This window comes from Drosophila montana, unplaced genomic scaffold (genome assembly GCF_035044405.1).
Source record: "Drosophila montana isolate Dmon_TW-CO22-7 unplaced genomic scaffold, ASM3504440v1 contig_3217_1, whole genome shotgun sequence".
Taxonomy (NCBI): domain Eukaryota; kingdom Metazoa; phylum Arthropoda; class Insecta; order Diptera; family Drosophilidae; genus Drosophila; species Drosophila montana.
Window position 1 is genome coordinate 809864 of NW_026998097.1, and position 8726 is coordinate 818589.

An 8726-nucleotide genomic window follows, 5' to 3' on the forward strand; every position below is an offset into this window, starting at 1 on the left:
AAAAGAATAAGAGCTTTAGCTGGAACTTAGGCTGGCCACAACTCAAAGCCTTCAATTGCAACTGCCGGAATTGGTTCGGAAGCACTGTCAAGTTATGAGATCATGACCATAGCTCCGGTTACTAACTAAATGCCAATTTACGCTGCCAGCTGCTGCAGTTGCTCTAAGCGGGTAAGCCTGAGTCGTTTCTGTGGTTGCAATTTTCTATGCAATTACTGCAACGACGACTAACGAAACTTGTGTAATTGATATATGCGGTTGCAAGTGGCAACTTTCTAATGGAGCTGCCTGCCTGCTTGCCAGCAGCATCATCGACTGCACGAAAAGTTGGTCAGTGCCAAGAAGCTGGCAGTGCTGCATAGCGCCGCAAAGTCTGCGGTTTTCGGAAGCGCTTGCTGCCAAAATTGTTGTTACGTGGCTTAAGACTGAAGTCTGACACAATTTTGATTGCCGGCTAATTGCTTTTCAGGTGAGCGCTCAAAAACGCAAGTCAATTATCAGGAGTTCACAGAAACGTCAAATTCGGCGACTTAAACAGAATTTCAATCGAAATTTGATATATCATTAAGCTGGGCGAAGCATGACTGACATATGCCTTCTTTGAGTTAAGCCTTTTTGAGTATTAAGTAGAATCTGCTTGCTGTTATTCTGACTGGTATCGATATCAAAATATGGGCATATTGATCGAAAGTTTCCGTTGCAACTTTCTCGAAAGCGTTAATTTTATTCACATATGTTACAACACCTTTAAACCGCCGGTGTCTGTACTATAATAATCCTCAGCAAAACTCTTTTAGCTTTTTATTGCCCCTGTGGCGTACCCTGTCCTTTACTGCACCCCATCATTTACTTTGGCATTCACTTCACTTGCAGCGAACGACCAAAACATTTAAATGCCATTTCAATTATGCGCTCTACGGTCTGTGCAATAGCTGGAGCAAACCTACAGTGGCTCCAGCTCCTAATCCTTAGTGGGGATGGCTGTACGGGTGGGGCTTCCGGTTCGTTAGAAAAGTTCACGCACAAATTAACACGCAGCAAGTGCAACTTACAGTCTTTATGGTTGCCAAAGTACAATGTACATAAAAACAAAACATAATTTCAATTTTAATGAGCACCGAGTTGGCAGCCTTCACCAATACGACACAAACTTTCAAAATTATGCAAATAATACTCAAAGAGAATTTAGATATCAGAGATAGTTTTATACAAACGAATATGCACATTCGTTCGTATTCATTAACAGAAATGCAATTTCATTGCGGCGCAAATGCAGTTAGCCATTCTTTCATTGCATACGTGCTGGCGCCTTGTATTGCAATTTGATGAGTATACAAATTTTAACTTTTCCCGCTGAAATGCCTGGCACTCAAAGTTCATTGGCTTGCAGCTGCCTGTACTTAACAGCTTTTTCGTACATTTATACTCTTTCAAGAGGTATTACAACCACGTTATGAATTGTGCAACTAACTAAATATATATGCATATAAAATGCTATTGCGATAATAAATAAATGTAGCAATGCGTCTCATGTTTAGTGAGAGTTTACAGCTCTTGAATTTTCAGGCCTCTCTATCTATTAGTCTGTATTAGGGATCAATTATTATGGAATTTATAGAATAATAGAACATATGTATATCTTTCCTTTTCTTGCCTCTCCATTCCTGCATTAATGGCTTTAGTAGGGTATTAAACCTTCGACTTTTCATAAATACCTCTGCTCTTTTACCAGCCACTCCAGAGCCCGCAAAAACGTAAAGATTTTTATAATCAACATTTTTATTTCATTCATTTATGACTGCAACGCAAAAGCTTTTCTCCTTAAAATGTTAATTGGACGCTGAAATGTGAAATTACTCAAAAGTGCAGCACAAAATAAAAAATTATATATATGTACTTATATATGCGTAAATAGAGTTGACGGCTGACTGGGGCCTAGGCGCAGGTTGGCAGAGTCCTTTCGACAGCTTCTGCTCCCTATTTAAGCGGCTGGCGAAAGCTGGGGAAAAAAAGTCAGTTGACTAGCAGCCAGGGCTAAGACAAGCTTCCGGCTAGGGCTGACGCCAGGGGAGCCAACATTAACAACTTTCATTATGCATAAATTACTCGCAATATATATAAAAATAAACGTCACTCACTTTTATGCCACGTAGTGCCTCCCATGCACGGAACCATTCAGCGAGGCCAGTAAAAATTAATAAAGCCATATATGTGTCTTTGTTTTAATTTGCTGCATTTAAATATGCTCGCTGAATGGATTTGTAAGTTGCCATTGTGCTTAGCCCATGCCTAAAGGAGAGTTTGGGATTGTTTAATCTTTTAGTTGCTGCATCAAATTAATTAAAGCAAGTGTTAGCTCAAATTGCAATCCTCTATCGGAATGGGAATGCCAATTAAACATGAAAAACAAATTAATTGTTTATACACGATTTAATCTCATTCTCGCACACAGCCAATGAATTAGCCAGAATCTAAAGCAGCTCCTTTGTTCAATTAAATCAGGTCACATCCACTGGGCAATCCGGCAGCCCAGCAACCGGGCAGCTAGGCGACCATATGAGTGAGTAACCCAGTCAGAGCCAAGTCAAAATGGCGTCGGCATTTCCGCCATGTCAATGCTGCAATTTGTAGCCAAAATGTGTGCCGGAAAATCGTTTTGGCCGAGCAATGCAGAGGGTAGGAAAGAGAAGGCAATATGCTACTTCCGCTCTGTAATTTTATGGCTTAAATATATATGTATATACGTTTTGCTGTTGGAAATATATTACCAGAACGCAAAACCCTTAAAGTACAGAACTTTCCCACTATCAATATGACAAGTGAAGAAAGTTGTCAGCACAACAAGATTTCAATAAAGAATACATTCAGATGCCGAAGAGTGAGATATAGAGAAGTAAATCCAGAAGAAATACAATTAATAAATGCATTTGTTCTCTTGAATTCTTAAATTATAAATACAAACTTAAAGTCGATATGATTGCAATTACTTAAAGAGGAATCGCTTTGCATACTGCGACTGAAATGAAATCATTAAATCTGCGGCTTTCGAGTTTCGATTACGAGCTGTTGAATCAGATATTCGTAACGATAAAATATGTTTTAAGAGATTTACAATCTCAGGACAGTAACAATTTAAGTGAGTGCAAACAAATTTTAATTCGATTTCTGGCTTTGTGAGCAGCTTCATTACAGTGCGTGTCAGACGCAGATGAATTTTTTCGACAGATCGATTTTTACATTTAATGAAAATAAAAATAAAATAAGAAATAAAAGGCGAACGCGGCATTAATGAAAATCAAGCACCGGCAAAGACTTACAAGGCCAAAGGATTATCTTTCGCTGATAAAAGTAATGCATATCGCTTTAGCTGGAAATTGAAATTTAAGCTAAAGGTACGCAGTAAATGTTAAGCAAGTGAAAAGCAGCTTAAGCCAAAGTAGTCAAAGCAAATTCCACATCTTATGCGACAGCTAAGCTGAATTATAAAAAAAGCGCTGGATTGCTAAGAAATGTGCAAGGGCTGAGGTAACAAAAAAGTAAATGAGAAAATTCCGTAGCAAAAAAATTTAATAATAGAGAATTGTTAATAAAATATGCATGCAATTAAAATGGAGCCTGCCGTCAATCAGCAAAATATGTGCTTACATTAAGGTGCCATCAAATTTAAGGCATTCAATTAAATTTTAAAATTGTGCAGCACATTTTATGTTTACCCCAAAAGAATAAGATTGATCAAAAGGCATAGAAATGCACAACAGCCGCAATCACATTATCTGCGATAATTCAAATCAATTTCAATTGTGCACATCGTAAACAGCAACAAAATGCACAAAATGCACTTGTGGCAATTCCGATATAAAGACAGCAAACACAAATGGGGGGGGGAGGCAAAACTTAACTTGGTCAACAGGAAAACAAGCCGCAGATCGAGCAGCTCGCACTCATATAAAATGCATTTCAATTAAAAGCTATAAATTAAACAGACGCTCCGCTCGTTCGCCGGCTTTGACCTTCGTTTGCTGCATAAATAATGGTCTGTGTACATTGGCCTGGCGAGGGTCAACAGCAGCCTCCGATTCAATTCCAAGTCTAACAAATTATGCAATAAATTAGCAAGAAACAAGTGGCAAAGATATGAACAAGAAATCTAGATTAGTTTACATTATGTATTAATAAGATTTGAACGGATTTGAAAAATTTCTCTCTTTCTTTCGTTTGCTTTTGTTCTGACTAAGTCTCTATATCTTTTTCAGGATATAAATGTCAATAAAATAATCGAGCGTGTTTAATTGAATTTTTGGGTAAGTGCATATACATTTTCTTATTTATTTAAATAAATAAAATATATATTTAGCAAAAAAGTAGACCACAGACAAAATATCTAAACACAAACAAGTGGATCAAAACTATCAAAAAAATATTATGTATTTCTATGAACTGCCAGGTTTTATCAAAAATGCAAAAGAACTGCGGTTGCGTCTCGCAATTTTGGCAAAGTGGCAAATAAATTAATAAGAGCTTAACCTATTTTTAAATTCATAACATTTTCATATATAATTAAATGTGCAAATTTATTGTGCATTAATATGATTTCATATGTCATGATCCCATGGCATTTAATTTTATATTCGTGCTTCGGCAGACATTCGTTTAAGTTTTCTAAATGTACTATCTGTGACATTATCATCAAGTCAAAGCAGTCAAATGTGAAATGTCAAATGAGCCTGATGAGTGACTCAATCTTTGAATGACAGCTAAACCATTTGCGCGAGTCCTTTGAGTGCTGCATCAGCTTATCTGAGCTTTAATATGCCCTACCACCCAAGCAAAAGCAGAGTATATACACTGACAGTTCTTAAATGTGTTAAGTTGATCAATTAACGCTGTACATAAGGCAAGCAAAGGGTATTTCGCATTCGGGAACTCTCGTTTGCAGTTGCACTTGCTTAGCTGTGACTTTACTCAGCTGCATACAGAAAAAGGGCGCAAATATGTTGACCTTGCTGTTAGTCAGCTAGAAAGTGAAAGCCAAATTTGCATAAATTGCCGGCAACATGCCAAGTGCAAGCGTGGGGCATGTGGCCAGAGAAAGTCGGATGGCAGCCTTAGATGCACTAAAGCCAGCATCGACCATAGTTGTTAGCCTGAAAGAAAGAAAGAAAAAGGAACCTTATTCGCAAAACTTGCTGAAAAATTGTGGTCCCGGCTAGGTGTCAACACTTCACTAACCCTCAAGCCCCAACTACCCCTGCCCAAGCCCAACTGCCATCCGTGGCGCTTACCTCAGTCTGTGGCACGTCTGTAGATTGCTTAAATTACGCATGCAAACGACTGAGACAACGGCAATGCTGCTGACGACTTTCGCCATTGAGACAGCCAAAGTTTTTCTTTTATGACAATTTCTTCAAGCAGACGCCTTCAAAATGGTGGCTAAACTGCTAGTTGCTTTTGTTATACCCTTTAAAGAGGGTATTATTAGGCTGGCATACAGTATGTAACGCATAGAAGGGGTACTCATGTCAGAATCGGACCACTATATCAAACGGCTGCCATCGGAATGATGAGGTCGAAAATTATCTTATTTTATGTTTATTTTTTTCTTTTTGAAAACATCTTGGCCAAACTTGTCATTTATTATTTATACTAATTATTATTTAATCTCTTTGCATTGAAGCAAAATCTTAATAACAAATATATAGCTATTATAGGTACGGAACGATCGGTCATATAATAAGTTCTTGTATCTTTTTTTACTCTATATATCTTGATTAAACTTGGCATATACTCTTTAAACTATGCTCTTTACAATTGTGCACAATCAAATGTACTCAGCCATTTGTCTACAAGGGTATTTAATCTTCGGCTTGCCGAATATATTCAAAGCTTGTTGTTTTTTCTCCGACTCTTTTTGCTCTTGTTATAGTTGCATGCATATAAAAACTGCAACAGCAGCCAGTTACAAGTTTCTCTACCATTTTCCACGTAGGCTTGTGCACAGCAAAGTAGAAAAGTGGAAAAGTTTTCTCAGCATTAAATTAAAGCGGCGTAGAAAATAGCACGCAAATGGTATGAAAACTGACGACGTTTCAAACCAAATTACATCTCAACTTCACGCGGGAGCAAGGAGCAGTTAATCACCTGACAAAAGATCTCTTAATTAGATCTACTAATTAGGTTCTTTAAGGAATTCGAAAAACAAACTTCGGTCGTGTAATTTAAACATGAACACATAGATGTGTTTGGAATGTTAATAATTGGTTTCAGAGTTAAATTTAATGTACACCAGAATTAAAAAAAAGGCCACGAATTATAGGTCATATTTAATCAAGAACCTGAGTTAAAATGGAACTGCGCCCATTATAATATATATAATATCACCAAGTTGCCAGAGGTCAATGAGCCGCTCCTGTCGCCGGTTTTTTTTTATGAAACGGATATCCACAAACGGAAGAAGAAAATCCGAGTGAGAACAAAAAATGTCAACACCTTGAACGGGCGATAAAAAATAGGATAAATAAAACCTCTGCCGCCACTCTTGGCTATTATTTGTCGTTTTTGGTTGCAGCTTTTATGAATCAGCTGCACACCTCGCTGGCTGCATGCAACATGCCACCAGCGACTAACCTGTCGATTATATGACCCACAACTGGGTCCTTAAGCAGCTTGGCAAATGCATTTAGCGGCGAGGGGACACCCAGGCTCGGGAATATACAAGTATGTCATGGAGATGCTTCGATTAAACATACTATGATGGAGCACTAGCATTGGCTGTTGCCGCAAACCTCAGACCTGGGTTGCTGTCATCCTGCCACATTCGTGTGCTTGTGTTACCGTGATTTATATTCAGTTGGATTGCATTGGGTGTTGGCTGTTAGGATTCGGTTGCAGCTCGTAAACAGCAAATAACGTGTTCACACTTAGTTCTGATTTGAAGCTGAGTGATTCAATGCCGCAGGGCTGCACAGGCAGTCAGAGGCGAGCAATTGTTGCCAACTTTGCGGCAGCGAAAGGCTTCGTCTTCTTTTAAAGTTTGCTGACTTTTTTTCCCTTTTTGTTGTGTCGTGTTTATTTTGTGATAGTCTGTCGACTGTTAGAATAGTCGGCGGCTGCCTTTCGCATCGCTACATTTGGCAGCTGGTAGGCGCCTTGCCTCCACCCGACACCCGGCACCCGACCCTCCCCAACCACAGCCAACAGTGACTTAATTAACTTTGCGTCCTCTACTCTGTGGCATTGTTTACACGAGGACTTCTTGCAAAGGAAAAAATAGTAGCATAAATAAAACTGAAAAATGTGCAGTGTATAAAGTGTTAAAGCTGAACGTTGAATACTCTGACAAAAGCCAAATTAGCCATACGTATATTATATACTAGCAGGTATAACCCGGCCTTGCCCGTGGAACGTATGTTATAAAATCAATGTTTTTAAAAAGCTTTGAAAATGATATTGAAACTGATCGGACGGGAATCAAACAACTTTTATGCAAATCGGACAAAACTTAAAATTCACCAAAAAAAATCTCTGAAATGCATTTTCCACTGAAGGAGTTCAGATTTTTTCACATAAGGTAGCTACAGTGAAAATTTCAGCTTCCTAGCTCTTACGGTTTGGGCTGTGCGTTGATCACCAATCAGTCATTCAGTCAGTCAGTCAGTCAGTCAGTCAGTCAGTCAGGACAAACAGTTTTATATATAGAGATAATATATTAGATATACGTAGGTCTGCAGCAAGTAGACAGATCTTTCGCAAATCACTTTGAACACTAAAAAAGACAGACGGATGCATGTATCTCTATCTATAAGAAAGCGAAAAAATTAACAGCTTTCGATATTACTCTAAAAATAAATATTTATTATGAATATATTACTCAGTGTTCCGTGAAGAAAATAAATTGTTCCTTTCTCAAATGTTTAAGAGTCTTATACTTAAAACATTTTCATAAGCTCTTCACAAAATTTTTTATGACGTCTGTGAAAGCATTTCTGTGAGGATGCTGCTATTTTTATTTTCGCAGCTGTATGTATATAGTTATGCGATTGTCAATGCGTTATCTACTGCGCTTCGCATTTCTTGTAAGAAAATTATAATCCCTTCTGCAATGGCATACAATGATTTTGCTTTAAGAGCTGGACTCAAAGTAAAGTGTGCTATCAAAAACCCTGTGCAAGGGTGTATTATAATGCGGAATTCAGCTGGCAAACAGACAATGCAAAATGTTCAAAAATTAGAAAGAGATAGCAATAATGAGATAGAGAGAGAGAGAGAGCAGAGTAAACGAGCAGGAACAATCATTGTATATTTCAGCTTTAAGTACCCTCTAATTGCCTTTGTTAATTTTCAAGCATATTTTATGTTGAGCTGCCTTTAAAAGCCGCCGGCAGTCAAACCAAAGCCGCAGTCAGACAATGAAGCGTAAAAAGCGGAAAAGGAAATTAAGTGACTGCAGCGGCCATCCAGCCACACCTCACCTCGCCTCGCCTCGTGCTCTTTCGCCTACCCTTTCAAAGCTCTTGCAGGCCACCGCGGCACGCCATTGTCAAACCACTTGCCACACGGTGGCCATTGTCCAGTTTGTTTGCCACCAGACAACGGGCAAATGCAACGACAACGAAAATGTGAGACGCCATTTGCAACGGTTGAAGGCGTCTGCGGTCGCGCGGATGGCCCCAGGTCTGCGGTTGACGGATGCAAATTGAGGCAGGCACGTAGCAAACACGAAGAGCAGC